Here is a 27,415-nt window from a genome sequence, read left to right on the forward strand (position 1 = left end):
AAAGAAGCGGCCAAGAGTAATAAAAAGCGGCTAAGTGTAATAAAGCGCGGCCAAGAGTAATAACAAGCGGTTCGGAGCAATAAGAAGCGGCCAAGAGCAATAAGAAGCGGCCAAGTGTAATAAGACGCGGCTGAGAGTAATAACAAGCGGCCAAGTGTAATAAGACGCGGCCAAGAGCAATAAGAAACGGCCAAGTGCAATAAGAAGCGGCCAAGTGTAATAAGACGCGGCTGAGAGTAATAACAAGCGGCCAAGTGTAATAAGACGCGGCGAAGAGCAATAACAAGCGGCCAAGTGCAATAATAAGCGGCCAAGAGTAATAAGAAGCGGCCAAGAGTAATAACAACCGGCCAAGTGTCAAAACAAGCGGCTATGAGTAATACGATTCGGCCAAATAGTTTAGCCCACCGTCAAATCGTTACAGCTTAATATCGGCAAAATAGTTTAGTTCTCTCTGACCGCCATCAATCCCTCCCCGATTTTTGGTAAATCGAAGTATTCATAGTTCAAAACAAGATTTAGCCCTCATCTTCAAGGGATGATTACTATGCCACATGTGCCAATAATTTATCGCCACCCATACTAAGTGGGTCAACCCTTGTCTCCCAACCACCCAACAAGGGATGACGACCATGTGCCACCCATAAAATTTCCCGCTAAGTGATAGGTTGGGAGCACCACTTGGACATGCCACATGGTAGTCTAGGACAATTGTATAATTACTCCATTTGCAATCCGTTTTCGAATCACTCCCTTTGTGCAGATTAAAATAGCTTCTTATTTCGTCACATATGTAGTTTGGGTTTCTCTGGTTGTGCCCCTTATCTGCTAAGTGATCTCCAACAAACGGATCTAACACTTCATCATCACCATTTCCATATTAGTTGTGGAACTTTCCCAATTCAATCTCCAATTCCATCCACCTTTCTCTTATGTGGGAAGCCGTCCATATATTGTGTGCACTCATATCAGGACCAGATTTTCCCATTTTGTAATGCTAGACGGTGCTTGTGATCAGATCTTCAACCCAATCTCCACGTTTCGCAGCATCATATGTACCTTGGATGGGAGGGCTTGAAGATCAACGTTTCTGTGTGCAATTTTCAATACAATGTATGGTATGTAAGTTTTTTTTTTGAGGATAGCAATCGAGTATCTATCTCACCCTTGAATTCAAACCAAGTCACAGCCAGAACTGGACGACCTCGGGAAATCTTAACATAGTTGTGAATTTTTGGCGCCGTTGCCGGGGAGTTAAAACACGGTTGCGTATTTTCAATTTGTTTTTAGTTTAATTCTTTGTTTTATTTAATTTTTTTTTCTTTCCTGTTAGTCTCAGCATTGCCAGGTTTTTGAACATCACAAGGATTGTGAAGTTGAATTTATTGGTGGCCAGGCAGATCAAAGCGATTTCGTTTACCCACTGTGAGTTCTCTTTTCGATTACTTTATTGTTGGATCGCTGAAATGGTAGTGGAATTAGGGTTTTTGGGATATTTATGCGTCGATATCGGTCGTTATCACCTGAGACAGCGTCTGATACTGATCCTGAATTTGAGAAAACCCTTCGATCTTTTAGGAATTCTCTTAAAGCAAAACGTGAACGCCCAATTGCTCGTAATATAAACTTTGACGTAATGGGCGACCAAACAGGAGCAATTGGTGGGGAACAGGGCTCCCCATTGGTGGAGTGTTTTATTCCAAATGAGTATGAGTCCACTTCGTGCATAGTCATGCCCACGGTAAGAGCCAACCAATACGAGATAAGGCCAGGCACTTTACAGATGTTGCCCTCATTTTATGGGAAACCAAACGAGGATCCTTATGATCACTTGAACCAATTCATGGAAACGAGCAAAATTATTTGCATTCGTGACTTTGATAAGGATGCATTGAAATTACTCCTTTTCCCATTCTCGTTGAAGGATAAGGCCAAACAGTGGTTGAACTCCTTACCGGCAAACTCCATCACCTCTTGGACTCAGATGTGCGAAGAGTTCCTAAAGAAATATTTCTCCATCGGTAAGACAACCCTTCATAGACAAGAGATCACCGGATTTACCCAACACGATGGAGAACAGTTTCATGAATCTTGGGAGAGATTCAATGACCTTCTTAGGACGTGTCCTCACCATGCTATCCCCAAGTGGCAGCTTGTTCAATCTTTTTACCAGGGTTTGATGGAACCACATCGCCAACTGGTAGATTCTTCTAGTGGTGGGACCTTCCTGCATAAGAATGTGAACGATGCATGGAAGTTATTCGAAAACCTTAGTGAAAACTCTCAACATCGTGCATCTTCCCTTAGACATTCGAGAGGGGCAGCGTCTAGTTCTTCCAAACAGAGAGGGGTCTATGAGGTTCAGCCCTCTAATGACCTTACACATCAAGTAGCTGCCTTGACCAAAACATTGAAAGAATTAATCACTTCGGGTCAACATCCTCTCCCTGTGGGACATCATCCACCCACTTTTCAGGAGGTGTGTGGGATTTGTGCTAGTCCCATGCATTACATCACTGATTGCCCCTCTGCCTCCCAATATCCAGAGTTTGTGCAAGAGCAAGTTAGTGCTGCACAAGGGTTCTCCAGGCCAGGCTACGACCCATTTTCTCCCACATACAATGCTGGTTGGAAAGATCACCCAAACTTTTCTTGGAGGACGCAAAATCAAGGCAGTCCCTCCTCTTTGCAACAGAGACCGCACAACCTAAGTGGTTTCAACCAACCAAAGCCCAATTACCCAAGCAAATTTAATCAAATGGCTTCCCAAAGGGCACCACAGCCCTTCCAACAAGCACCTCCTCCTTCTCAGGCGCCCCAACCTCAACGGTCTCCCAATTTTGACGAGACCATGTGACAAGGGATGCAAACAGTGCTCCAAAAACTGCAGGGATTAGAGAGTACCAGCCAACAATGTAATTCCAATACTCAATCCATAGTGCGGTTAGAATCCCAAATCGGCCAATTGGCCAATGCGCTTAGCAAGAGAGAGGAGGGTAAGCTACCTAGCCAACCAGTTTCCAATCCTAGGGGTCAATTCCAAGTTGACGAGCAGCACGCTCCTAACCATCACCAGGAGCAAGCTAAAGCAGTTGTGGCCCTTCGATCGGGCCGAATTGTAGAGACTAGGCCTACAGATGACACTTCGAAAAAGCAAGATGCTCGATCTTCTATTTTTAGGCCTAAGGAAAAGGACAAGATCCTTGAAGATGAGGATGCGCCTCCTTTTGTTACTGATACCACTTCACCTACTTCTCCTTCCACCAGTTCCGCCATGGTACCACCAGGTGTACCACGTGTCCCTTTTCCAGCGGCTCTTAATTCAAAATCTCCTTATACTAAGAAAGCTGCTGTGATGGAAGATATGATTGAGACTTTCAAGCAAGTCAAGATAAATCTTCCTCTTCTGGACGCCATTCGGCAAGTCCCCTCATACGCTAAATTTCTTAAGGACCTTTGCACTCAAAAGCGTAGAACTCGAACCAATGTTACAAAAAATGTCCTTCTAGCTGAGGGTGTCTCCTCTGTTTTCCACACTTCTACTGCCCCTAGGTTGCCCGATCCAGGGACCCCCACAATTTCATGTGTCATAGGTGACCACATTATAGAAAGGGCACTTCTGGATCTCGGGGCCAGTGTTAATCTTATGCCATACTCTGTGTATGAGCAGTTTGGGTTTGGGGAGTTGAAACCCACCTCGGTGACTTTACAGTTGGCGGACCGATCCATTAGAATCCCAAGGGGCATTGTCGAGGATGTATTGGTGAAAGTTGACCAATTTCTCTTCCCTACAGATTTTATCATCCTTGACACAGAGCTTGGCCAAGCATCCATGCAATCCACCACCATCATACTTGGTCGTCCTTTCTTGGCTACAGCTAATGCTAATATCCATGTCAAGGCCGGGGTGATGGATGTGTCTTTTGGAAACATGAATGTTAGGCTTAATATTTACAATTCCACCAAGTACCCTTCCACGGATGAAGACTGTTTCGCAGTCGATGTCATAGATGATGTCGTGGAGGAAGCTCTTCCCTACATTCTCACTAAGGACCCTTTAGAGGCATGTTTGGCCCATTATGGCCATAAGGAGTATGAATTAGGTTAAACCATTACAGAGGTCAACTCAGTGCTTAATCATGCACCTCCAACATGGCAAGCCAAGTTTGAACCATTACCACCATTGTCACGTGAGCCTGCGCTCCCTTTTATAGAGGCCCCTCCGAAGCTTGAGCTGAAGCCACTCCCGGCCAATCTCAAGTATATCTTTTTAGGGCCTACAGATACTCTTCTTGCGATTATCGCGTCTGACCTTACTGTCGTGCAGTAGGGTCAGCTTGTTGATGTGCTTGGGAGGCACAAGGGTGCCTTAGGGTGGTCGGTAGCAGACCTCAAGGGGATAGACCCCTCCTTTTGCATGCATCGTATAAATTGTGAGGAAGATGCCAAACCATCTCCAGAGATGCAACGGAGATTAAATCCCAACATGAAAGAGGTGGTAATGAATGAGGTGGTCAAATTGTTAGATGCGGGTATCATATACCCCATCTCTGATAGTAAATGGGTGAGTCCCACGCAGGTGGTGCCTAAGAAGTCAGGCATCACTGTGGTGAAAAATGATAAGGGTGAATCTGTCCCCACTCGCATGACCACAGGTGGCGAGTGTGCATTGATTACCGGAAGTTGAATTCCATGACTAGGAAGGATCACTTTCCACTTCCATTTGTGGATCAAATCCTAGAACGGTTGGCGGGCCAGAGTTACTATTGTTTTCTTGATGGCTATTCAGGCTATAATCAAGTATCCGTTGACCCCGCAGACCAAGAAAAGACCACGTTCACCTGTCCATTTGGCACCTTTGCCTATCGGCGTATGCCTTTTGGTTTGTGCAATGCACCTGCGAACTTTCAACGGTGCATGATGGCAATATTCTCCGATATGGTGGAGAATTTTCTTAAGGTCTTCATGGACGACTTCTCGGTTTTTGGGAAGTCTTTCGAGAGTTGTCTCCATAATCTTGAGAGGGTGCTTAAGCGCTGTTTGGAGACCAATTTGGTGTTAAGTTGGGAGAAGAGCCATTTTATGGTTCAAGAGGGAATTGTGCTAGGTCATGTCTTGTCTAAAAGGGGGATCGAAGTCGATAAAGCTAAAGTGGACCTTATCTCTAAGCTTCCTCCCCCTTCTACCGTCAAGCAAATTCGCTCATTTTTAGGGCATGCAGGGTTTTACTGCCGTTTCATCAGAGACTTTAGCAAAATTTCAAAGCCCTTGTGCGACCTCCTTGCCAAGGATGCCCCGTTTGTCTTTGATGATGCGTGCATGAATGCCTTCGTGAAGCTTCGTACTGCGTTGTATTCCGCCCCGATCATGCAATCCCCTGTTTGGTCTCTTCCCTTTGAGATCATATGTGATGCGTCCGACTATGCGGTTGGCGCGGTCCTTGGCCAACGGGTGGATAAGGTGCGTTACGCCATTTACTATGCGAGCAAGACTCTCTCCGATGCTCAATTGAACTATACCACTACGGAGAAGGAGATGCTCGCGGTAGTGTTTGCGTTAGATAAGTTTTGGTCCTACCTCTTGAGGTCGAAGATTATCGTGTACTCTGACCATGCCGCATTGCGGTACTTGCTTTCAAAGAAGGACGCGAAACCTAGGTTGATTAGGTGGGTCTTGTTGCTACAAGAATTCGACTTAGAAATACGGGACAAGAAAGGTTTCGAAAACTCCGTAGCCGACCACCTCTCGAGGATCTTGATTGACTCCGCATGTGACCCTTTACCCTTAAAAGACTCCTTTCCGGATGAGCAACTTTTTACGGTGTCACATAGTCAACCCCCTTGGTATGCGAACATTGTAAATGCCCATGCCACTGGCGCCATACCTTCCCATTGGTCCAAGCAAGACAAGGACCGACTCTTTGCGCAGGTTGGTAATTATTTTTGGGAGGATCCGGAGTTGTTCAAATATTGTTCGGATCAAGTGATTCGGCGATGTGTCCCCGAAAGTGAGCAACAGAGCATATTGACTTTTTGTCATACTCTTGAGTGTAGGGGACATTTTAGCGGTAAGAGGACCTCGGCGAAGGTGTTGCAATGCGGGTTCTATTGGCCCACACTTTTTAAGGATGCCCATGAGTTTTGCAAGGCATGCCTTCGTTGCCAAAAGGTTGGCAACATATCCAACCAAGACATGATGCCTTTGTCCGATATTCTTGTGGTAGAAATTTTTGATGGGTGGGGAATTGATTTTATGGGACCATTCCCAACTTCTTTTGGGAATGAGTATATTTTAGTGGCAGTAGATTATGTCTCAAAGTGGGTGGAAGCGGTAGCAACGCGGACTAATGACCACAAGGTTGTGGTCGAATTCTTGCAAAGTAACATTTTTAGTCGCTTTGGCTACCCACGTGCGATTATAAGTGATGAGGGAACCCACTTCCTAAACAAATACTTTGCGGCGCTAGTAAAGAAATATTCTATCACTCACAAGGTGGCAACACCTTATCATCCTCAAACTAGTGGCCAAGTAGAGGTCTCGAATAGGGAGGTTAAATCAATTCTTGAGAAAACAGTTAGGCCGGATCGGAAAGATTGGTCGCTTAGGCTTAATGATGCTTTATGGGCCTACCGTACAGCTTTTAAAACTCCCATTGGCATGTCTCCTTACTGGTTGGTTTACGGTAAAGCGTGCCACTTGCCTGTAGAGTTGGAACATAGGGCCATGTGGGCCATTAAGAAATTTAATTTTGATATGGTTATTGCCGGTTCGAATCGTAAACTCCAACTCAATGAATTAAAAGAACTTCGTAATGATGCATATGAGAGCTCTAAAATCTATAAGGCTAGGACTAAAGCATTCCATGATAAGCATATCCGTAGGAAGTCCTTTGAGCCTAATCAAAAGGTGTGGCTCTTCAATTCACGTTTGAAATTGTTTCCGGGCAAGTTGAACTCTAGATGGGATGGACCTTATGTTATTACTCGTGTATACCCCCATGGTGCGATTGAAATTTGGGATCCACGTGATGGCCAAGTATCTAAGGTTAATGGCCAACGATTGAAGCCATATGTGGACGGTTTGAGTGAAGAGGGTGAAATTGAGTCCATCAATTTGGTGGACCCAGTGTACCCTAACCTTTGAGCGCTTTCAATGAGTCTAGGAGACTTGAAATCTATGGAGTTTGAGAGACCTCCAGTGTTTGCCGTGCTCGAACGGCTTCTGAAGGTCTGGTATAGCCACCTTGTCAAAGCTATGTATGTAGTACTTAGGAGGTTGGGTCTGGCGGCAGGCGTGTAGTTAGCAACGAAAATTCTGTCTGAACCATCTGATTTTAATGTCCAACTTGGTGGAGATTGCTTCAAAAACCGAGTGGTGGGTAAGGAATCTGGCAGCCCCAGAGGGAGTGACAGCCTATTAGATGATGGCACCACTTTTCAAGATATCGCTGAATCCTACACATATTGTCCTTCCAACAAATAGGGAACCACAGTCTTTGACAAGGGAGAAAAGTAGTACCCGTGTCTTTCACGCGAAGAAAGTGTATACTTTTTTGTCTTGGTGGAGTATTTTAGGGAGTATTTGTTAGCTTTTTATTTTTATTATTTTTATTTTTCTCTTTTTCTTCGCTTTGTGTCTTTTGTTTTATTTTGTTTTATTCTCTATATTTTGTGTTGTGGGACTAACGAAGCGCAGGTTTACGCTACAAGTTGGGGGATGACTCCCACATTTTCTTTTGCCTTGATTTTTGTTGCTCCTACGTGAGGTGATATCTCTCCTTTCTTTCTCTGGCTTGTCTTTTATTTTTCTATGGCTGAGCCGTCACTGAGGACAGTGCCATTATTAGTTAGGGGATGGATCGCTTGCTTTTTGTCTATAGAGTTTTTTAAAAAAAAAAAATACTTGTTAGATCCTTTCTACTTGAGACTTGGAGATTGCAATGTTTACTTGTTGGTTGCTTGTGCTGAAAATCTATGAGCATTACTTGAATACTTATGTAGCACGGTAGTTCTTTTTGCTAGCTTGGCAATAGGAATTTATCTTGGCATACGCTCTTAGCATCTTTGCACTGCACGTTTCTTGGACTTTGACTACTTGTGAGTTGTAACTTGAGTGCTTTCAATGGCCAGATTAGTGGAGACTTATACCCATGTGAGCTTTAGTGCCTTACCTTCCTTTGGAGTGGTGTTATTTAAACTCTTTGTTTGTCGTAAAAAAGAAGAAGCTTAATCGTTGTCGATCTCATTATCTTTGTCATCAAGTATTGGGACTTAATGCATGCGTAATATTTCATCTTTTGGGAATGGAAAGTTACATGGTTGTATTGCCCCTAGGAGATGATAGTAGGCCATTTTTGTGCTTTGAGCCGGTTCTTTTCTTTTTCTTAAACACTTATCCCTTGCAAGCCACGTTGAGCCTCTTGCATGAGCCTTTTTCTTGTTAAGCTTCACCAACCATATTGTGTCTTGAGAATGGCAAGTTAATCATGTGAAGGTTAATTTTTAAAGAGAGTGGAGAAAGTGTATTTGAGAAAGATTTGCTTGAATTGTGGTGTGTTCTTCCCCATTGTTAAAAACAGTGAAAAAATTGCAAAAGAAAAAAAAATAGAACTTGAATGAAAAAGGGGAAGACACCTATGCATTTGTTTGAAGAAAGAAACGTGTGAACTTCATTGTGGAATTGTGTGAATGGTGAATAATAAGAGAGATAAGGCGGAGTTGAAAAGAATGATGAGAGGGCGCGCACATTATTACTTGCCCTATGTTGTTTTGGCCTATTCTCGGACACTTGCTTATGATTTGTCCTAACTTTTGAAGCACTTTTCCTTACCCAATGATATAACCAAAATAAAAGTCCTACTTGATCTTAGGGGTAATGGGTTGTGATCGATGGATAGATATAGTCTTTAATACTTGGCATTCCATTCATGAGATCTTGTGTCCACTTTAAAAAGCTTTCTTTTCGCGTCTAAGTGTGCAGGATACTTTGGTTCTTTATTGCATAACTTCCATCCGCACACGTTGAGAGTTTATTAAATGCACCTTGTTTCGAGCGTTTTCTTTTGTTGAGTGCATGACATGGTGAGACTTGAAGTCGAGACTCGGTCCGGAGAGGGTGCTCGGTTGTGGTTCACTTGTAGTCGAGGTCTTTGCTCACACACACTAAGTTTGGGTGCCATGATTTATTTCTATGTTTTGATAGCGTCTAGAACTATTATTGCATATGTTATATTCTTGGTATTGGTGTTGCAATGAGTTGCATTGCAGGTTTTTGGGTTCCAAGTAAAGGAATCCGCGGTGTTTTGTGGGTGATCACTGCTGAAAACCCTCACGAGACTTCACTCGTCCTACCGGGGCCACCCAGGGGTTTAAAAGATCTATCCTTTAGTTAGTTGCTTTATTTTATTTATTTTTTGATTTCTTTGCTAGGGACTAGCAAAGTGTAAGTTGGGGGATGTGATAGGTGCATAAATGTGCCTATTTACGCCCCTTAATTTACTCTTGTTATGTCCGTTTATTATATTATTTAGAGTTTGATACTCGTTTTTATTTATTTCAGAACCTACGGAGCCGTTGGATAATATTTGAAGCTAAATCGATATAAAAATAATTAACGATGCAAAGCGAGCTCGATGTCATGCTTAGAGAATGTTATCCTTGCCGATCAAAAATCAACAAGTTGGACCAAGCTTATAATGGATGGAAAGAGAGAAGCACCCAATAAAATTCCTACAAGATGAATAATTATGTGCATAATGATGGGCCAGTAATTAAAAAGGTCGGCGCCTCCTTTCTCATGAAGATTATTTTCAGCACTTATAAAAGGGCTGCAAGAGGGTTTTTGCTTGGGGATCCGATTGTCACGCAGAAACGGAAACAGCGGGGGCTGCCAATATATCATATTTTCCCACGGCAGAAACGGGAGAACGGTGGTGGCCATCAGGATACTTTTTCATCACGCGAAAATAGAGAACTGGGCAGCAATCACCACGCCTCGCGAATCACGGCCAAACCGACACAGGAGCTTTGGGTTTTATTCTTTTACTATTTATTAGAAAGCTTTCAGTTTGTTGTTCAATGGAGTTTTGTTCTTACATGATTATTTGTTCTCACTCCATGAACGGCTAATCTACTCGGCTAGGGTAATGAGGAGGTCTCTCCAAGTAGCATAGTTGTCTGATTCTAGGGTTTTATGTTCAACTTGATTATGTGACTTGATCGATTCATAACTTTTTATGAAGTTTGATATTTTTCTGACATTCGAATGTGTTTGTATCCATGGTTTCAAGCACTGTCATACAATGATTTTTAATATTTCAGGATAGGTTTTGAGATAGACTATACGACGTGAGACGGATCGTGCCGTTGGTTAAATCCAATGAGACGATCTGTGCCATGTTGAGATAGCCTATATGGAGTGCGAATCTTGATTATCTTTTTGGGAATTATCGATAGGAATTGCTACCCTACGGTAATCTCGTTGAAGGTTGAATATGAACACTAGGTTTCGAAACAATTGCGTTACAGAGGGAGACTGAATCGGAAACCCTAGTCCCATCTCTCATCAGTTTACAACTCCTTTAATCTGCTTTCTAGTTTAGTTTTAGTTTAATCAATCCAAATCAAAATCCAACTTCTCTTTACTTTCTGAATTAAATTAGAAATTAATTGAAACTACTGCAACTCAGCCTTTTACTCCCTGCGGACGATCCTGGACTTAACAACTGTTCTTCGGAATACTAGTTAATTCCTTGGTTTTATAAATTATATTTTTGGTGCGAAAACGACAGACCAACATGATCCAAAAGTAATTTGTGATTCTTGTAAACTGGGTCAGTAACATGAGAGTTCACTTTGATGAAACATAATTCCATGATGTGCTTTCACTGTTTATTGGCTTTTGTTGCAATTTCAACGGTAAATTCTTAGAAATCTCCAAGCAAACAGGACCTGGTATATGTGAATGTATACGTCTAGGAGTATAATGCATTTAGATGTGCATTTCTGAATCCCACCTGTGGATGGAGGTGGCATTTGAGTGAAAAGATGTAGACGATTGGATTTATATAGGGAAAGGAGCTGCCAATCTCGTTCTTGCTCACTCCGAATCCTCTCCAGTATTTGTGTGTTCATTTATGCTTCACCCTTTTGATCATTTCATTGTGCCTCTTCTTTTAATTTTTGATTATACAATAATTCAGCTAAGAATTTTTCCAAACTCCAAAAGCAAAGCAAACAATTAAGTTCTTTCTTCCAAGAATTGGGATTTTCCTTTTGAAGAGTTGTTTGGATTTGCAAATGCATCCTTGTACTTTGTAAAATGAACTTAAATTCTAGAATGAAATGGAGATTAAAACAAGTTAGTTGACACTTAACAGTGGGTAAATAGAGGAGGCCATAGTAACATGCTTCGCTAAGAAGACGGTGCAATGTACCTACATTCATTACTTATGACATTTCCTTCAATTTTGAGTAAACAATTTGATTTTGTCGGATTATTTTTACGCCCTCATGGTACTAAATCTTGATGGACTATTTTTAAATGAATATGTGTTGCATAATTGCAAAGCTGCATGTAGACTTATTGTTTTTTTCTTTCTTTTTTTTTTTTTTTTTTGGGGGGGGGGGGGGGGGGGAATGTAGACTTATTGTTGGTTAATAATTCATATCTATCCTTGGGATTTGGACATGCCTATGCTTGGCAGTGGTACTTCTGAGCGGCCGATCCGACCGTTCATCTCGGCGATCGACTGCTCGAATATTCATCAAGCAATGAAAGGTTTAGATTTATATGCGATCTGATTCAGTCCGAGTGATCTATACCGAAATGAACAATTGGATGCCGCTTGGCACCCATTTGGCACCGAGGTGCTTGGCGGCAACCTTTGGCCCCGTTTGTGATCCATTGACTCCATTCAAGCAAGAAATTGGAAGGGCCCAAAGATTGAGGTGTATGCTTAGATAGTCACTTGGACACATCTCTATATTAAAATATTAAATGATAATATACATTTTTATTTTCCTGCCGAACGAAATTTTCTTTTTGTCTCAATTCATTTATTATTTTTGCATTTGTTAGTTCGCGTCAAATTTTTGTCAACTATTGATTCGTCACGACGAGATGAGTCGGAGAAATAGAAAATTATGACCCAAGTATTTTGGGAAAAATCAAAAAAAAAGGCCAGACAATATTCAGACTTTTCGGACTTTTTCTTGGCTTTTTAAAAATAATATTTTTTGTTTGGGTCATAATTTTATGGTTCTTAAATTTCTCTAGTCGAAACGATCCAATAATCTATAAAAAAAACTTTGACGTAAAACTAACTAACGCAAAAGAAAATTGAATAAAAGAAAAAAAATTAGAAAAAAATTATTAATCTTGTAAAAGTATAAAATCCCCAAAAGAGAGCCAGGAAAATATTTTGGGTCAACTGAAAGATTCTTTAAAAGTTTTTTTTTCTGTAGAGATTTTTTAAATGGGTTTCAGCTTAAAATGAGGTGGGCCAGCTGATAAGCTCAATTCAGTCCCCTAACTCTTAGAGCCCTGCTTCAAAACACAAATTCCTGATTAGAAGCCCAACGCTCCGGCCAAAATGACGGGTATACTAATCCCGCTTTAAGAAAATCGCGGCCAAGTGTCAAAAGAAGTGACCAAGAGTAATAAAAAGCGGCCAAGTGTAATAAAGCGCAGCCAAGAGTAATAACAAGCGGTTCGGAGCAATAAGAAGTGGCCAAGAGCAATAAGAAGCGGCCAAGTGTAATAAGACGCGGCCAATTGTAATAACAAGCGGCCAAGTGTAATAAGACGCGGCCAAGAGCAATAACAAGCGGCTAGGAGCAATAACAAGCGGCCACTGGCAATAATTACCATCTAGGAGCAATAACAAGCGGCTAGAGGCAATAATAAGCGGCCAATAGTAATAAGAAGCGGCCAAGAGTAATAACAACCGGCCAAGTGTCAAAACAAGCTGCTATGAGTAATACGATTCGGCCAAGTGTAATAAGATGCGGCCAAGATATCCGGAAACAGATCATACACTAAAACGCGTGTTCTGTAACCACTCTTAAAAAAATAGCGGCCAGATGTCAAAACATGCTGCCAGGAGTAATAAGATGCAGCCAAGATGTCCGAAAACAGAACATACGCACACTAATCATGCTTTTACCAGTAGGAAGCAAGAAGAAAACGCATCATGAATGACAACGATTTGAGCTTCATACTTTGTACTTTGTACTGTTCAAGCTATTGTTGAGAGGCGGGATGGAGTTGAAGAACTACGTAGATGTATGAACGACAATGAATTTATTGAAGAAGCCGAGGTGGAGCAGCGTTGAAGCCGAAGGTTTGATCCATGCTTTTGCTTCTGGAGATCGATCACACCCTCAAATGCAAGAAATCTATGAGCCCGGCCGTGGATGTCATATGTAGGAATAAAATTGTTCTTTTTCCTTTTGAAAGTGCCTTGTTTCCTTTTGAAAGTGCCTTGAGGCCCAATTTTTTGTTCAAGATTTGTCTCATATACAAATAAATATGGGCTAACACAAGAACCAACGACCTTTGGATTTTTTTTTGTTGATCCAAAATTATGGAGTTCATAGTTAGATTTTGCACTTTTGAGCATGTTGGCATGGATTTCAATGGTTCATTACATCAAAAAAGAAAAAACTGAGTGCTCCCGAGTAGCAATTCAAATTGCGCCTGAGACACTCTACAAGAAAAGAGTAAATGTGGAAGCGCCCGAGCGCAACTTATATACGCCTGGGGATCGGAGCATGCGAATTGCGCCTGAGGCGCATGTGATGCAGCAAATATTTTAATTTATTTTTTTACCTCACTTTTTCTAGTCCGAATTGGCAGGAGACTAGAAAAAGGCAATCCTTTAAACATTATAAGGATTGTTAAAGCATAAGAGAGGCACAAGAAGGTGCTACGAAGTGATTCCATGAGATTCATCCGTGATGATTTCATTCGCATATGTTTTTTTTTTTAGGTTTACATGATTCAAAAGTAATCTATGATTCTTGATTTGGGCCGCCGGTTGGTTGGTGTTCTTATTCTTGTAAACTGGGTCAGTAACATGAGAGTTCACTTTGAGGAAACATAATTCCTCGATGTGCTCTCACTGTTATTGGCTTTTGTTGCAATTCCAACGGTAAATTCTTAGAAATCTGTAAGCAAACAGGACCTAGTATATGTGAATGTATACATTTAGGAGTATAATGCATTTAGATGTGCATTTCTGAATCCTTGCAGTGGATGGAGGTGGAATTTGAGCGAAAAGATGCAGACGATTGGATTTATATAGGGAAAGGAGCTGCCAATCTCGTTCTTGCTCACTTCGAATCCTCTCCTGTATTTGTGTGTTCATTTATGCTTCACCCTTTTGATCATTTCTTTGTGCCTCTTCTTTTAATTTTTGATTATACAATTATTCAACTGAGAACTTTTCCAAACTCCAAAAGCAAAGCAAACAATTAAGTTCTTCCTTCCAAGAATTGGGATTTTCCTTTTGAAGAGTTGTTTGGATTTGCAAATGCATCCTTTTACTCTGTAAAATGAACTTAAATTCTATAATAAAATGGAGATTAAAACGAGTTAGTTGGCACTTAACAGTGGGTAAATAGAGGAGGCCATAGTAACATGCTTCACTAAGAAGACGGTGCAATGTACCTACATTCATTACTTATGACATTTGCTTCGATTTTGAGTAAACAAATTGAGTTTGTCGGATTATTTTTACGCCCTCATGGAACTAAATCTTGATGGGCTATCTTTAAATGAATATGTGTTGCATAATTGCAAAGCTGCATGTAGATTTATTATTATTATTATTTTTTTTTGCCCGGGGGGGGGGGCAATTAATGTAGACTTATTGTTAGTTAATAATACACTACTATCCTTGGGATTTGGACATGCCTGTGCTTGGCAGCAGTACTTCTGAGCAGCCGATCCGACCGTTCATCTCGGTGATCGACTGCTCGAATATTCATCAAGCAATGAAAGGTTTAGATTTATATGCGATTAGATTCAGTCCGAGTGATCTGTACCGAAATGAACGATCGGATGCCGCTCGGCACCCACTTGGCATCGGGGTGCTTGGCGGCATCCTTTGGCCCCGTTTGTGATCCATTGACTCCATTCAAGCAAGAAATTGGAAGGGCTCAAAGATTGAGGTGTATGCTTAGACAGTCACTTGGACACATCTCTATGTTAAGATATTAAATGATCGCAGACATTTTTATTTTCCTGCCGAACGGAATTTTCTTTGTCTCTATTCATCTTTTTTTTTTTTTGCATTTGTTAGTCTGCGTCAAATTTTTGTTAACTATTGATTCGTCTCGACGAGATGAGTCGTAGAAATAGTTATTTTGGGAAAAATCCAAACAAAGGCCAAACAATATTCAAACTTTTCAGACTTTTTCTTGGCTTTTTTATAATAATGTTTGAGTTTGGGTCATAATTTTATAGTTCTTCGATTTCTCTAGTCGAAACGATCCAATAATCCATAAAAAAAACTTTGACGCAAAACTAACTAACGCAAAAGAAAATTGAATAAAAATAAAAAAAATTAGAAAAACATTATTAAGCATGTAAAAGTATAAAATCTCCAAAAGAGAGCCAGAAAAATATTTTGGGTCAATTGAAAGATTCTTTAAAAGTTTTTTTTCCTGTTGAGATTTTTTAAATGGGTTTCGGCTTAAAATGAGGTGGGCCAGCTGGTAAGCTCAATTCAGTCCCCTAACTCCCAGAGCCCCGCTTCAAAACCCAAATTCCTGATTAGAAGCCCGACGCTCCGGCCAAAATGACGGGTATACTAATCCCGCTTTAAGAAAATCGCGGCGAAGTGTCCAAAGAAGCGGCCAAGAGTAATAAAAAGCGGCTAAGTGTAATAAAGCGCGGCCAAGAGTAATAACAAGCGGTTCGGAGCAATAAGTAGCGGCCAAGAGCAATAAGAAGCGGCCAAGTGTAATAAGACGCGGCTGAGAGTAATAACAAGCGGCCAAGTGTAATAAGACGCGGCCAAGAGCAATAACAAGCGGCCAAGTGCAATAAGAAGCGGCCAAGAGCAACAAGAAGCGGCCAAGTGTAATAAGACGCGGCTGACAGTAATAACAAGCGGCCAAGTGTAATAAGACGCGGCCAAGAGCAATAACAAGCGGCCACGTGCAATAATAAGCGGCCAAGAGTAATAAGAAGCGGCCAAGAGTAATAACAACCGGCCAAGTGTCAAAACAAGCGGCTATGAGTAATACGATTCGGCCAAATAGTTTAGCCCACCGTCAAATCGTTACAACTTAATATCGGCAAAATAGTTTAGTTCTCTCTGACCCCCATCAATCCCTCCACGATTTTTGGTAAATCGAAGTATTCATAGTTCAAAACAAGATTTAGCCCTCATCTGCAAGGGATGATGACTATGCCACATGTGCCAATAATTTATCGCCACCCATACTAAGTGGGTCAACCCTTGTCCCCCAACCACCCAACAAGGGATGACGACCATGTGCCACCCATAAAATTTCCCGCTAAGTGATAGGTTGGGAGCACCACTTGGACATGCCACATGGTAGTCTAGGACAATTGTATAATTACTCCATTTGCAATCCGTTTTCGAATCACTCCCTTTGTGCATATTAAAATAGCTTCTTATTTCGTCACATATGTAGTTTGGGTTTCTCTGGTTGTGCCCCTTATCTGCTAAGTGATCTCCAACAAACGGATCTAACACTTCATCATCACCATTTCCATATTAGTTGTGGAACTTTCCCAATTCAATCTCCAATTCCATCCACCTTTCTCTTATGTGGGAAGCCGTCCATATATTGTGTGCACTCATATCAGGACCAGATTTTCCCATTTTGTAATGCTAGACGGTGCTTGTGATCAGATCTCCAACCCAATCTCCACGTTTCGCAGCATCATATGTACCTTGGATGGGAGGGCTTGAAGATCAACGTTTCTGTGTGCAATTTTGAATACAATGTATGCTATGTAAGTTTTTTTTTTGAGGATAGCAATCGAGTATCTATCTCACCCTTGAATTCAAACCAAGTCACAGCCAGAACTGGACGACCTCGGGAAATCTTAACATAGTTGTGAATTTTTGGCGCCGTTGCCGGGGAGTTAAAACACGGTTGCGTATTTTCAATTTGTTTTTAGTTTAATTCTTTGTTTTATTTAATTTTTTTTTCTTTCCTGTTAGTCTGTTTCAGCATTGCCAGGTTTTTGAACATCACAAGGATTGTGAAGTTGAATTTATTGGTGGCCAGGCAGATCAAAGCGATTTCGTTTACCCACTGTGAGTTCTCTTTTCGATTACTTTATTGTTGGATCGCTAAAATGGTAGTGGAATTAGGGTTTTTGGGATATTTATGCGTCGATATCGGTCGTTATCACCTGAGACAGCGTCTGATACTGATCCTGAATTTGAGAAAACCCTTCGATCTTTTAGGAATTCTCTTAAAGCAAAACGTGAACGCCCAATTGCTCGTAATATAAACTTTGACGTAATGGGCGACCAAACAGGAGCAATTGGTGGGGAACAGGGCTCCCCATTGGTGGAGTGTTTTATTCCAAATGAGTATGAGTCCACTTCGTGCATAGTCATGCCCACGGTAAGAGCCAACCAATACGAGATAAGGCCAGGCACTTTACAGATGTTGCCCTCATTTTATGGGAAACCAAACGAGGATCCTTATGATCACTTGAACCAATTCATGGAAACGAGCAAAATTATTTGCATTCATGACTTTGATAAGGATGCATTGAAATTACTCCTTTTCCCATTCTCGTTGAAGGATAAGGCCAAACAGTGGTTGAACTCCTTATCGGCAAACTCCATCACCTCTTGGACTCAGATGTGCGAAGAGTTCCTAAAGAAATATTTCTCCATCGGTAAGACAACCCTTCATAGACAAGAGATCACCGGATTTACCCAACACGATGGAGAACAGTTTCATGAATCTTGGGAGAGATTCAATGACCTTCTTAGGACGTGTCCTCACCATGCTATCCCCAAGTGGCAGCTTGTTCAATCTTTTTACCAGGGTTTGATGGAACCACATCGCCAACTGGTAGATTCTTCTAGTGGTGGGACCTTCCTGCATAAGAATGTGAACGATGCATGGAAGTTATTCGAAAACCTTAGTGAAAACTCTCAACATCGTGCATCTTCCCTTAGACATTCGAGAGGGGCAGCGTCTAGTTCTTCCAAACAGAGAGGGGTCTATGAGGTTCAGCCCTCTAATGACCTTACACATCAAGTAGCTGCCTTGACCAAAACATTGAAAGAATTAATCACTTCGGGTCAACATCCTCTCCCTGTGGGACATCATCCACCCACTTTTCAGGAGGTGTGTGGGATTTGTGCTAGTCCCATGCATTACATCACTGATTGCCCCTCTGCCTCCCAATATCCAAAGTTTGTGCAAGAGCAAGTTAGTGCTGCACAAGGGTTCTCCAGGCCAGGCTACGACCCATTTTCTCCCACATACAATGCTAGTTGGAAAGATCACCCAAACTTTTCTTGGAGGACGCAAAATCAAGGCAGTCCCTCCTCTTTGCAACAGAGACCACACAACCTAAGTGGTTTCAACCAACCAAAGCCCAATTACCCAAGCAAATTTAATCAAATGGCTTCCCAAAGGGCACCACAGCCCTTCCAACAAGCACCTCCTCCTTCTCAGGCGCCCCAACCTCAACGGTCTCCCAATTTTGACGAGACCATGTGACAAGGGATGCAAACAGTGCTCCAAAAACTGCAGGGATTAGAGAGTACCAGCCAACAATGTAATTCCAATACTCAATCCATAGTGCGGTTAGAATCCCAAATCGGCCAATTGGCCAATGCGCTTAGCAAGAGAGAGGAGGGTAAGCTACCTAGCCAACCAGTTTCCAATCCTAGGGGTCAATTCCAAGTTGACGAGCAGCACGCTCCTAACCATCACCAGGAGCAAGCTAAAGCAGTTGTGGCCCTTCGATTGGGCCGAATTGTAGAGACTAGGCCTACAGATGACACTTCGAAAAAGCAAGATGCTCGATCTTCTATTTTTAGGCCTAAGGAAAAGGACAAGATCCTTGAAGAGGAGGATGCGCCTCCTTTTGTTACTGATACCACTTCACCTACTTCTCCTTCCACCAGTTCCGCCATGGTACCACCAGGTGTACCACGTGTCCCTTTTCCAGCGGCTCTTAATTCACAATCTCCTTATACTAAGAAAGCTGCTGTGATGGAAGATATGATTGAGACTTTCAAGCAAGTCAAGATAAATCTTCCTCTTCTGGACGCCATTCGGCAAGTCCCCTCATACGCTAAATTTCTTAAGGACCTTTGCACTCAAAAGCGTAGAACTCGAACCAATGTTACAAAAAATGTCCTTCTAGCTGAGGGTGTCTCCTCTGTTTTCCACACTTCTACTGCCCCTAGGTTGCCCGATCCAGGGACCCCCACAATTTCATGTGTCATAGGTGACCACATTATAGAAAGGGCACTTCTGGATCTCGGGGCCAGTGTTAATCTTATGCCATACTCTGTGTATGAGCAGTTTGGGTTTGGGGAGTTGAAACCCACCTCGGTGACTTTACAGTTGGCGGACCGATCCATTAGAATCCCAAGGGGCATTGTCGAGGATGTATTGGTGAAAGTTGACCAATTTCTCTTCCCTGCAGATTTTATCATCCTTGACACAGAGCTTGGCCAAGCATCCATGCAATCCACCACCATCATACTTGGTCGTCCTTTCTTGGCTACAGCTAATGCTAATATCCATGTCAAGGCCGGGGTGATGGATGTGTCTTTTGGAAACATGAATGTTAGGCTTAATATTTACAATTCCACCAAGTACCCTTCCACGGATGAAGACTGTTTCGCAGTCGATGTCATAGATGATGTCGTGGAGGAAGCTCTTCCCTACATTCTCACTAAGGACCCTTTAGAGGCATGTTTGGCCCATTATGGCCATAAGGAGTATGAATTAGGTTAAACCATTACAGAGGTCAACTCAGTGCTTAATCATGCACCTCCAACATGGCAAGCCAAGTTTGAACCATTACCACCATTGTCACGTGAGCCTGCGCTCCCTTTTATAGAGGCACCTCCGAAGCTTGAGCTGAAGCCACTCCCGGCCAATCTCAAGTATATCTTTTTAGGGCCTACAGATACTCTTCCTGCGATTATCGCGTCTGACCTTACTGTCGTGCAGGAGGGTTAGCTTGTTGATGTGCTTGGGAGGCACAAGGGTGCCTTAGGGTGGTCGGTAGCGGACCTCAAGGGGATAGACCCCTCCATTTGCATGCATCGTATAAATTGTGAGGAAGATGCCAAACCATCTCCAGAGATGCAACGGAGATTAAATCCCAACATGAAAGAGGTGGTAATGAAGGAGGTGGTCAAATTGTTAGATGCGGGTATCATATACCCCATCTCTGATAGTAAATGGGTGAGTCCCACGCAGGTGGTGCCTAAGAAGTCAGGCATCACTGTGGTGAAAAATGATAAGGGTGAATCTGTCCCCACTTGCATGACCACAGGTGGCGAGTGTGCATTGATTACCGGAAAATGAATTCCATGACTAGGAAGGATCACTTTCCACTTCCATTTGTGGATCAAATCCTAGAACGGTTGGCGGGCCAGAGTTACTATTGTTTTCTTGATGGCTATTCAGGTTATAATCAAGTATCCGTTGACCCCGCAGACCAAGAAAAGACCACGTTCACCTGTCCATTTGGCACCTTTGCCTATCGGCGTATGCCTTTTGGTTTGTGCAATGCACCTGCGACCTTTCAACGGTGCATGATGGCAATATTCTCCGATATGGTGGAGAATTTTCTTAAGGTCTTCATGGACGACTTCTCGGTTTTTGGGAAGTCTTTCGAGAGTTGTCTCCATAATCTTGAGAGGGTGCTTAAGCGCTGTTTGGAGACCAATTTGGTGTTAAGTTGGGAGAAGAGCCATTTTATGGTTCAAGAGGGAATTGTGCTAGGTCATGTCTTGTCTAAAAGGGGGATCGAAGTCGATAAAGCTAAAGTGGACCTTATCTCTAAGCTTCCTCCCCCTTCTACCGTCAAGCAAATTCGCTCATTTTTAGGGCATGCAGGGTTTTACTGCCGTTTCATCAGAGACTTTAGCAAAATTTCAAAGCCCTTGTGCGACCTCCTTGCCAAGGATGCCCCGTTTGTCTTTGATGATGCGTGCATGAATGCCTTCGTGAAGCTTCGTACTGCGTTGTATTCCGCCCCGATCATGCAATCCCCTGTTTGGTCTCTTCCCTTTGAGATCATATGTGATGCGTCCGACTATGCGGTTGGCGCGGTCCTTGGCCAACGGGTGGATAAGGTGCCTTACGCCATTTACTATGCGAGCAAGACTCTCTCCGATGCTCAATTGAACTATACCACTACGGAGAAGGAGATGCTCGCGGTAGTGTTTGCGTTAGATAAGTTTTGGTCCTACCTCTTGAGGTCGAAGATTATCGTGTACTCTGACCATGCCGCGTTGCGGTACTTGCTTTCAAAGAAGGACGCGAAACCTAGGTTGATTAGGTGGGTCTTGTTGCTACAAGAATTCGACTTAGAAATCCGGGACAAGAAAGGTTTCGAAAACTCCGTAGCCGACCACCTCTCGAGGATCTTGATTGACTCCGCATGTGACCCTTTACCCTTAAAAGACTCCTTTCCGGATGAGCAACTTTTTACGGTGTCACATAGTCAACCCCCTTGGTATGCGAACATTGTAAATGCCCATGCCACTGGCGCCATACCTTCCCATTGGTCCAAGCAAAATAAGGACCGACTCTTTGCGCAGGTTGGTAATTATTTTTGGGAGGATCCGGAGTTGTTCAAATATTGTTCGGATCAAGTGATTCGGCGATGTGTCCCCGAAAGTGAGCAACAGAGCATATTGACTTTTTGTCATACTCTTGAGTGTGGGGGACATTTTAGCGGTAAGAGGACCTCGGCGAAGGTCTTGCAATGCGGGTTCTATTGGCCCACACTTTTTAAGGATGCCCATGAGTTTTGCAAGGCATGCCTTCGTTGCCAAAAGGTTGGCAACATATCCAACCAAGACATGATGCCTTTGTCCGATATTCTTGTGGTAGAAATTTTTGATGGGTGGGGAATTGATTTTATGGGACCATTCCCAACTTCTTTTGGGAATGAGTATATTTTAGTGGCAGTAGATTATGTCTCAAAGTGGGTGGAAGCGGTAGCAACGCGGACTAATGACCACAAGGTTGTGGTCGAATTCTTGCAAAGTAACATTTTTAGTCGCTTTGGCTACCCACGTGCGATTATAAGTGATGAGGGAACCCACTTCCTAAACAAATACTTTGCGGCGCTAGTAAAGAAATATTCTATCACTCACAAGGTGGCAACACCTTATCATCCTCAAACTAGTGGCCAAGTAGAGGTCTCGAATAGGGAGGTTAAATCAATTCTTGAGAAAACAGTTAGGCCGGATCGGAAAGATTGGTCGCTTAGGCTTAATGATGCTTTATGGGCCTACCGTACAGCTTTTAAAACTCCCATTGGCATGTCTCCTTACTGGTTGGTTTACGGTAAAGCGTGCCACTTGCCTGTAGAGTTGGAACATAGGGCCATGTGGGCCATTAAGAAATTTAATTTTGATATGGTTATTGCCGGTTCGAATCGTAAACTCCAACTCAATGAATTAAAAGAACTTCGTAATGATGCATATGAGAGCTCTAAAATCTATAAGGCTAGGACTAAAGCATTCCATGATAAGCATATCCGTAGGAAGTCCTTTGAGCCTAATCAAAAGGTGTGGCTCTTCAATTCACGTTTGAAATTGTTTCCGGGCAAGTTGAACTCTAGATGGGATGGACCTTATGTTATTACTCGTGTATACCCCCATGGTGCGATTGAAATTTGGGATCCACGTGATGGCCAAGTATCTAAGGTTAATGGCCAACGATTGAAGCCATATGTGGACGGTTTGAGTGAAGAGGGTGAAATTGAGTCCATCAATTTGGTGGACCCAGTGTACCCTAACCTTTGAGCGCTTTCAATGAGTCTAGGAGACTTGAAATCTATGTAGTTTGAGAGACCTCCAGTGTTTGCCGTGCTCGAACGGCTTCTGAAGGTCTGGTATAGCCACCTTGTCAAAGCTATGTATGTAGTACTTAGGAGGTTGGGTCTGGCGGCAGGCGTGTAGTTAGCAACGAAAATTCTGTCTGAACCATCTGATTTTAATGTCCAACTTGGTGGAGATTGCTTCAAAAACCGAGTGGTGGGTAAGGAATCTGGCAGCCCCAGAGGGAGTGACAGCCTATTAGATGATGGCACCACTTTTCAAGATATCGCTGAATCCTACACATATTGTCCTTCCAACAAATAGGGAACCACAGTCTTTGACAAGGGAGAAAAGTAGTACCCGTGTCTTTCACGCGAAGAAAGTGTATACTTTTTTGTCTTGGTGGAGTATTTTAGGGAGTATTTGTTAGCTTTTTATTTTTATTATTTTTATTTTTCTCTTTTTCTTCGCTTTGTGTCTTTTGTTTTATTTTATTTTATTTTATTCTCTATATTTTGTGTTGTGGGACTAACGAAGCGCAGGTTTACGCTACAAGTTGGGGGATGACTCCCACATTTTCTTTTGCCTTGATTTTTGTTGCTCCTACGTGAGGTGATATCTCTCCTTTCTTTCTCTGGCTTGTCTTTTATTTTTCTATGGCTGAGCCGTCACTGAGGACAGTGCCATTATTAGTTAGGGGATGGATCGCTTGCTTTTTGTCTATAGAGTTTAAAAAAAAAAAAAAATACTTGTTAGATCCTTTCTACTTGAGACTTGGAGATTGCAATGTTTACTTGTTGGTTGCTTGTGCTGAAAATCTATGAGCATTACTTGAATACTTATGTAGCACGGTAGTTCTTTTTGCTAGCTTGGCAATAGGAATTTATCTTGGCATACGCTCTTAGCATCTTTGCACTGCACGTTTCTTGGACTTTGACTACTTGTGAGTTGTAACTTGAGTGCTTTCAATGGCTAGATTAGTGGAGACTTATACCCATGTGAGCTTTAGTGCCTTACCTTCCTTTGGAGTGGTGTTATTTAAACTCTTTGTTTGTCGTAAAAAAGAAGAAGCTTAATCGTTGTCGATCTCATTATCTTTGTCATCAAGTATTGGGACTTAATGCATGCGTAATATTTCATCTTTTGGGAATGGAAAGTTACATGGTTGTATTGCCCCTAGGAGATGATAGTAGGCCATTTTTGTGCTTTGAGCCGGTTCTTTTCTTTTTCTTAAACACTTATCCCTTGCAAGCCACGTTGAGCCTCTTGCATGAGCCTTTTTCTTGTTAAGCTTCACCAACCATATTGTGTCTTGAGAATGGCAAGTTAATCATGTGAAGGTTAATTTTTAAAGAGAGTGGAGAAAGTGTATTTGAGAAAGATTTGCTTGAATTGTGGTGTGTTCTTCCCCATTGTTAAAAACAGTGAAAAAATTGCAAAAGAAAAAAAAATAGAACTTGAATGAAAAAGGGGAAGACACCTATGCATTTGTTTGAAGAAAGAAACGTGTGAACTTCATTGTGGAATTGTGTGAATGGTGAATAATAAGAGAGATAAGGCGGAGTTGAAAAGAATGATGAGAGGGCGCGCACATTATTACTTGCCCTATGTTGTTTTGGCCTATTCTCGGACACTTGCTTATGATTTGTCCTAACTTTTGAAGCACTTTTCCTTACCCAATGATATAACCAAAATAAAAGTCCTACTTGATCTTAGGGGTAATGGGTTGTGATCGATGGATAGATATAGTCTTTAATACTTGGCATTCCATTCATGAGATCTTGTGTCCACTTTAAAAAGCTTTCTTTTCGCGTCTAAGTGTGCAGGATACTTTGGTTCTTTATTGCATAACTTCCATCCGCACACGTTGAGAGTTTATTAAATGCACCTTGTTTCGAGCGTTTTCTTTTGTTGAGTGCATGACATGGTGAGAATTGAAGTCGAGACTCGGTCCGGAGAGGGTGCTCGGTTGTGGTTCACTTGTAGTCGAGGTCTTTGCTCACACACACTAAGTTTGGGTGCCATGATTTATTTCTATGTTTTGATAGCGTCTAGAACTATTATTGCATATGTTATATTCTTGGTATTGGTGTTGCAATGAGTTGCATTGCAGGTTTTTGGGTTCCAAGTAAAGGAATCCGCGGTGTTTTGTGGGTGATCACTGCTGAAAACCCTCACGAGACTTCACTCGTCCTACCGGGGCCACCCGGGGGTTTAAAAGATCTATCCTTTAGTTAGTTGCTTTATTTTATTTATTTTTTGATTTCTTTGCTAGGGACTAGCAAAGTGTAAGTTGGGGGATGTGATAGGTGCATAAATGTGCCTATTTACGCCCCTTAATTTACTCTTGTTATGTCCGTTTATTATATTATTTAGAGTTTGATACTCGTTTTTATTTATTTCAGAACCTACGGAGCCGTTGGATAATATTTGAAGCTAAATCGATATAAAAATAATTAACGATGCAAAGCGAGCTCGATGTCATGCTTAGAGAATGTTATCCTTGCCGATCAAAAATCAACAAGTTGGACCAAGCTTATAATGGATGGAAAGAGAGAAGCACCCAATAAAATTCCTACAAGATGAATAATTATGTGCATAATGATGGGCCAGTAATTAAAAAGGTCGGCGCCTCCTTTCTCATGAAGATTATTTTCAGCACTTATAAAAGGGCTGCAAGGGTTTTTGCTTGGGGATCCGATTGTCACGCAGAAACGGAAACAGCGGGGGCTGCCAATATATCATATTTTCCCACGGCAGAAACGGGAGAACGGTGGTGGCCATCAGGATACTTTTTCATCACGCGAAAATAGAGAACTGGGCAGCAATCACCACGCCTCGCGAATCACGGCCAAACCGACACAGGAGCTTTGGGTTTTATTCTTTTACTATTTATTAGAAAGCTTTCAGTTTGTTGTTCAATGGAGTTTTGTTCTTACATGATTATTTGTTCTCACTCCATGAACGGCTAATCTACTCGGCTAGGGTAATGAGGAGGTCTCTCCAAGTAGCATAGTTGTCTGATTCTAGGGTTTTATGTTCAACTTGATTGTGTGACTTGATCGATTCATAACTTTTTATGAAGTTTGATATTTTTCTGACATTCGAATGTGTTTGTATCCATGGTTTCAAGCACTGTCATACAATGATTTTTAATATTTCAGGATAGGTTTTGAGATAGACTATACGACGTGAGACGGATCGTGCCGTTGGTTAAATCCAATGAGACGATCTGTGCCATGTTGAGATAGCCTATATGGAGTGCGAATCTTGATTATCTTTTTGGGAATTATCGATAGGAATTGCTACCCTACGGTAATCTCGTTGAAGGTTGAATATGAACACTAGGTTTCGAAACAATTGCGTTACAGAGGGAGACTGAATCGGAAACCCTAGTCCCATCTCTCATCAGTTTACAACTCCTTTAATCTGCTTTCTAGTTTAGTTTTAGTTTAATCAATCCAAATCAAAATCCAACTTCTCTTTACTTTCTGAATTAAATTAGAAATTAATTGAAACTACTGCAACTCAGCCTTTTACTCCCTGCGGACGATCCTGGACTTAACAACTGTTCTTCGGAATACTAGTTAATTCCTTGGTTTTATAAATTATATTTTTGGTGCGAAAACGACAGACCAACATGATCCAAAAGTAATTTGTGATTCTTGTAAACTGGGTCAGTAACATGAGAGTTCACTTTGATGAAACATAATTCCATGATGTGCTTTCACTGTTTATTGGCTTTTGTTGCAATTTCAACGGTAAATTCTTAGAAATCTCCAAGCAAACAGGACCTGGTATATGTGAATGTATACGTCTAGGAGTATAATGCATTTAGATGTGCATTTCTGAATCCCACCAATGGATGGAGGTGGCATTTGAGTGAAAAGATGTAGACGATTGGATTTATATAGGGAAAGGAGCTGCCAATCTCGTTCTTGCTCACTCTGAATCCTCTCCAGTATTTGTGTGTTCATTTATGCTTCACCCTTTTGATCATTTCATTGTGCCTCTTCTTTTAATTTTTGATTATACAATAATTCAGCTAAGAATTTTTCCAAACTCCAAAAGCAAAGCAAACAATTAAGTTCTTTCTTCCAAGAATTGGGATTTTCCTTTTGAAGAGTTGTTTGGATTTGCAAATGCATCCTTGTACTTTGTAAAATGAACTTAAATTCTAGAATGAAATGGAGATTAAAACAAGTTAGTTGACACTTAACAGTGGGTAAATAGAGGAGGCCATAGTAACATGCTTCGCTAAGAAGACGGTGCAATGTACCTACATTCATTACTTATGACATTTCCTTCAATTTTGAGTAAACAATTTGATTTTGTCGGATTATTTTTACGCCCTCATGGTACTAAATCTTGATGGACTATCTT

The 27,415-nt window shown here is 41.8% G+C and overlaps 2 non-coding genes and 1 pseudogene across 2 annotated transcripts; 1 reads left to right on the forward strand and 2 right to left on the reverse strand.

Annotated features, from left to right (window-relative positions):
- LOC131317034 (uncharacterized) overlaps window positions 1-23,017 on the forward strand; it is a 47,590-nt pseudogene extending 24,573 nt beyond the window's left edge.
- On the reverse strand, window positions 2,037-2,139 carry LOC131318307 (small nucleolar RNA R71). Its single transcript, XR_009197631.1, has one exon. It is a non-coding gene; the product is annotated as a small nucleolar RNA R71 (small nucleolar RNA).
- On the reverse strand, window positions 17,911-18,013 carry LOC131318308 (small nucleolar RNA R71). The gene has a single exon (XR_009197632.1). It is a non-coding gene; the product is annotated as a small nucleolar RNA R71 (small nucleolar RNA).
- Window positions 23,018-27,415: the final 4,398 nt, after the last annotated feature.

This window comes from Rhododendron vialii, chromosome 2a, assembly GCF_030253575.1.
Source record: "Rhododendron vialii isolate Sample 1 chromosome 2a, ASM3025357v1".
Lineage (NCBI taxonomy): Eukaryota > Viridiplantae > Streptophyta > Magnoliopsida > Ericales > Ericaceae > Rhododendron > Rhododendron vialii.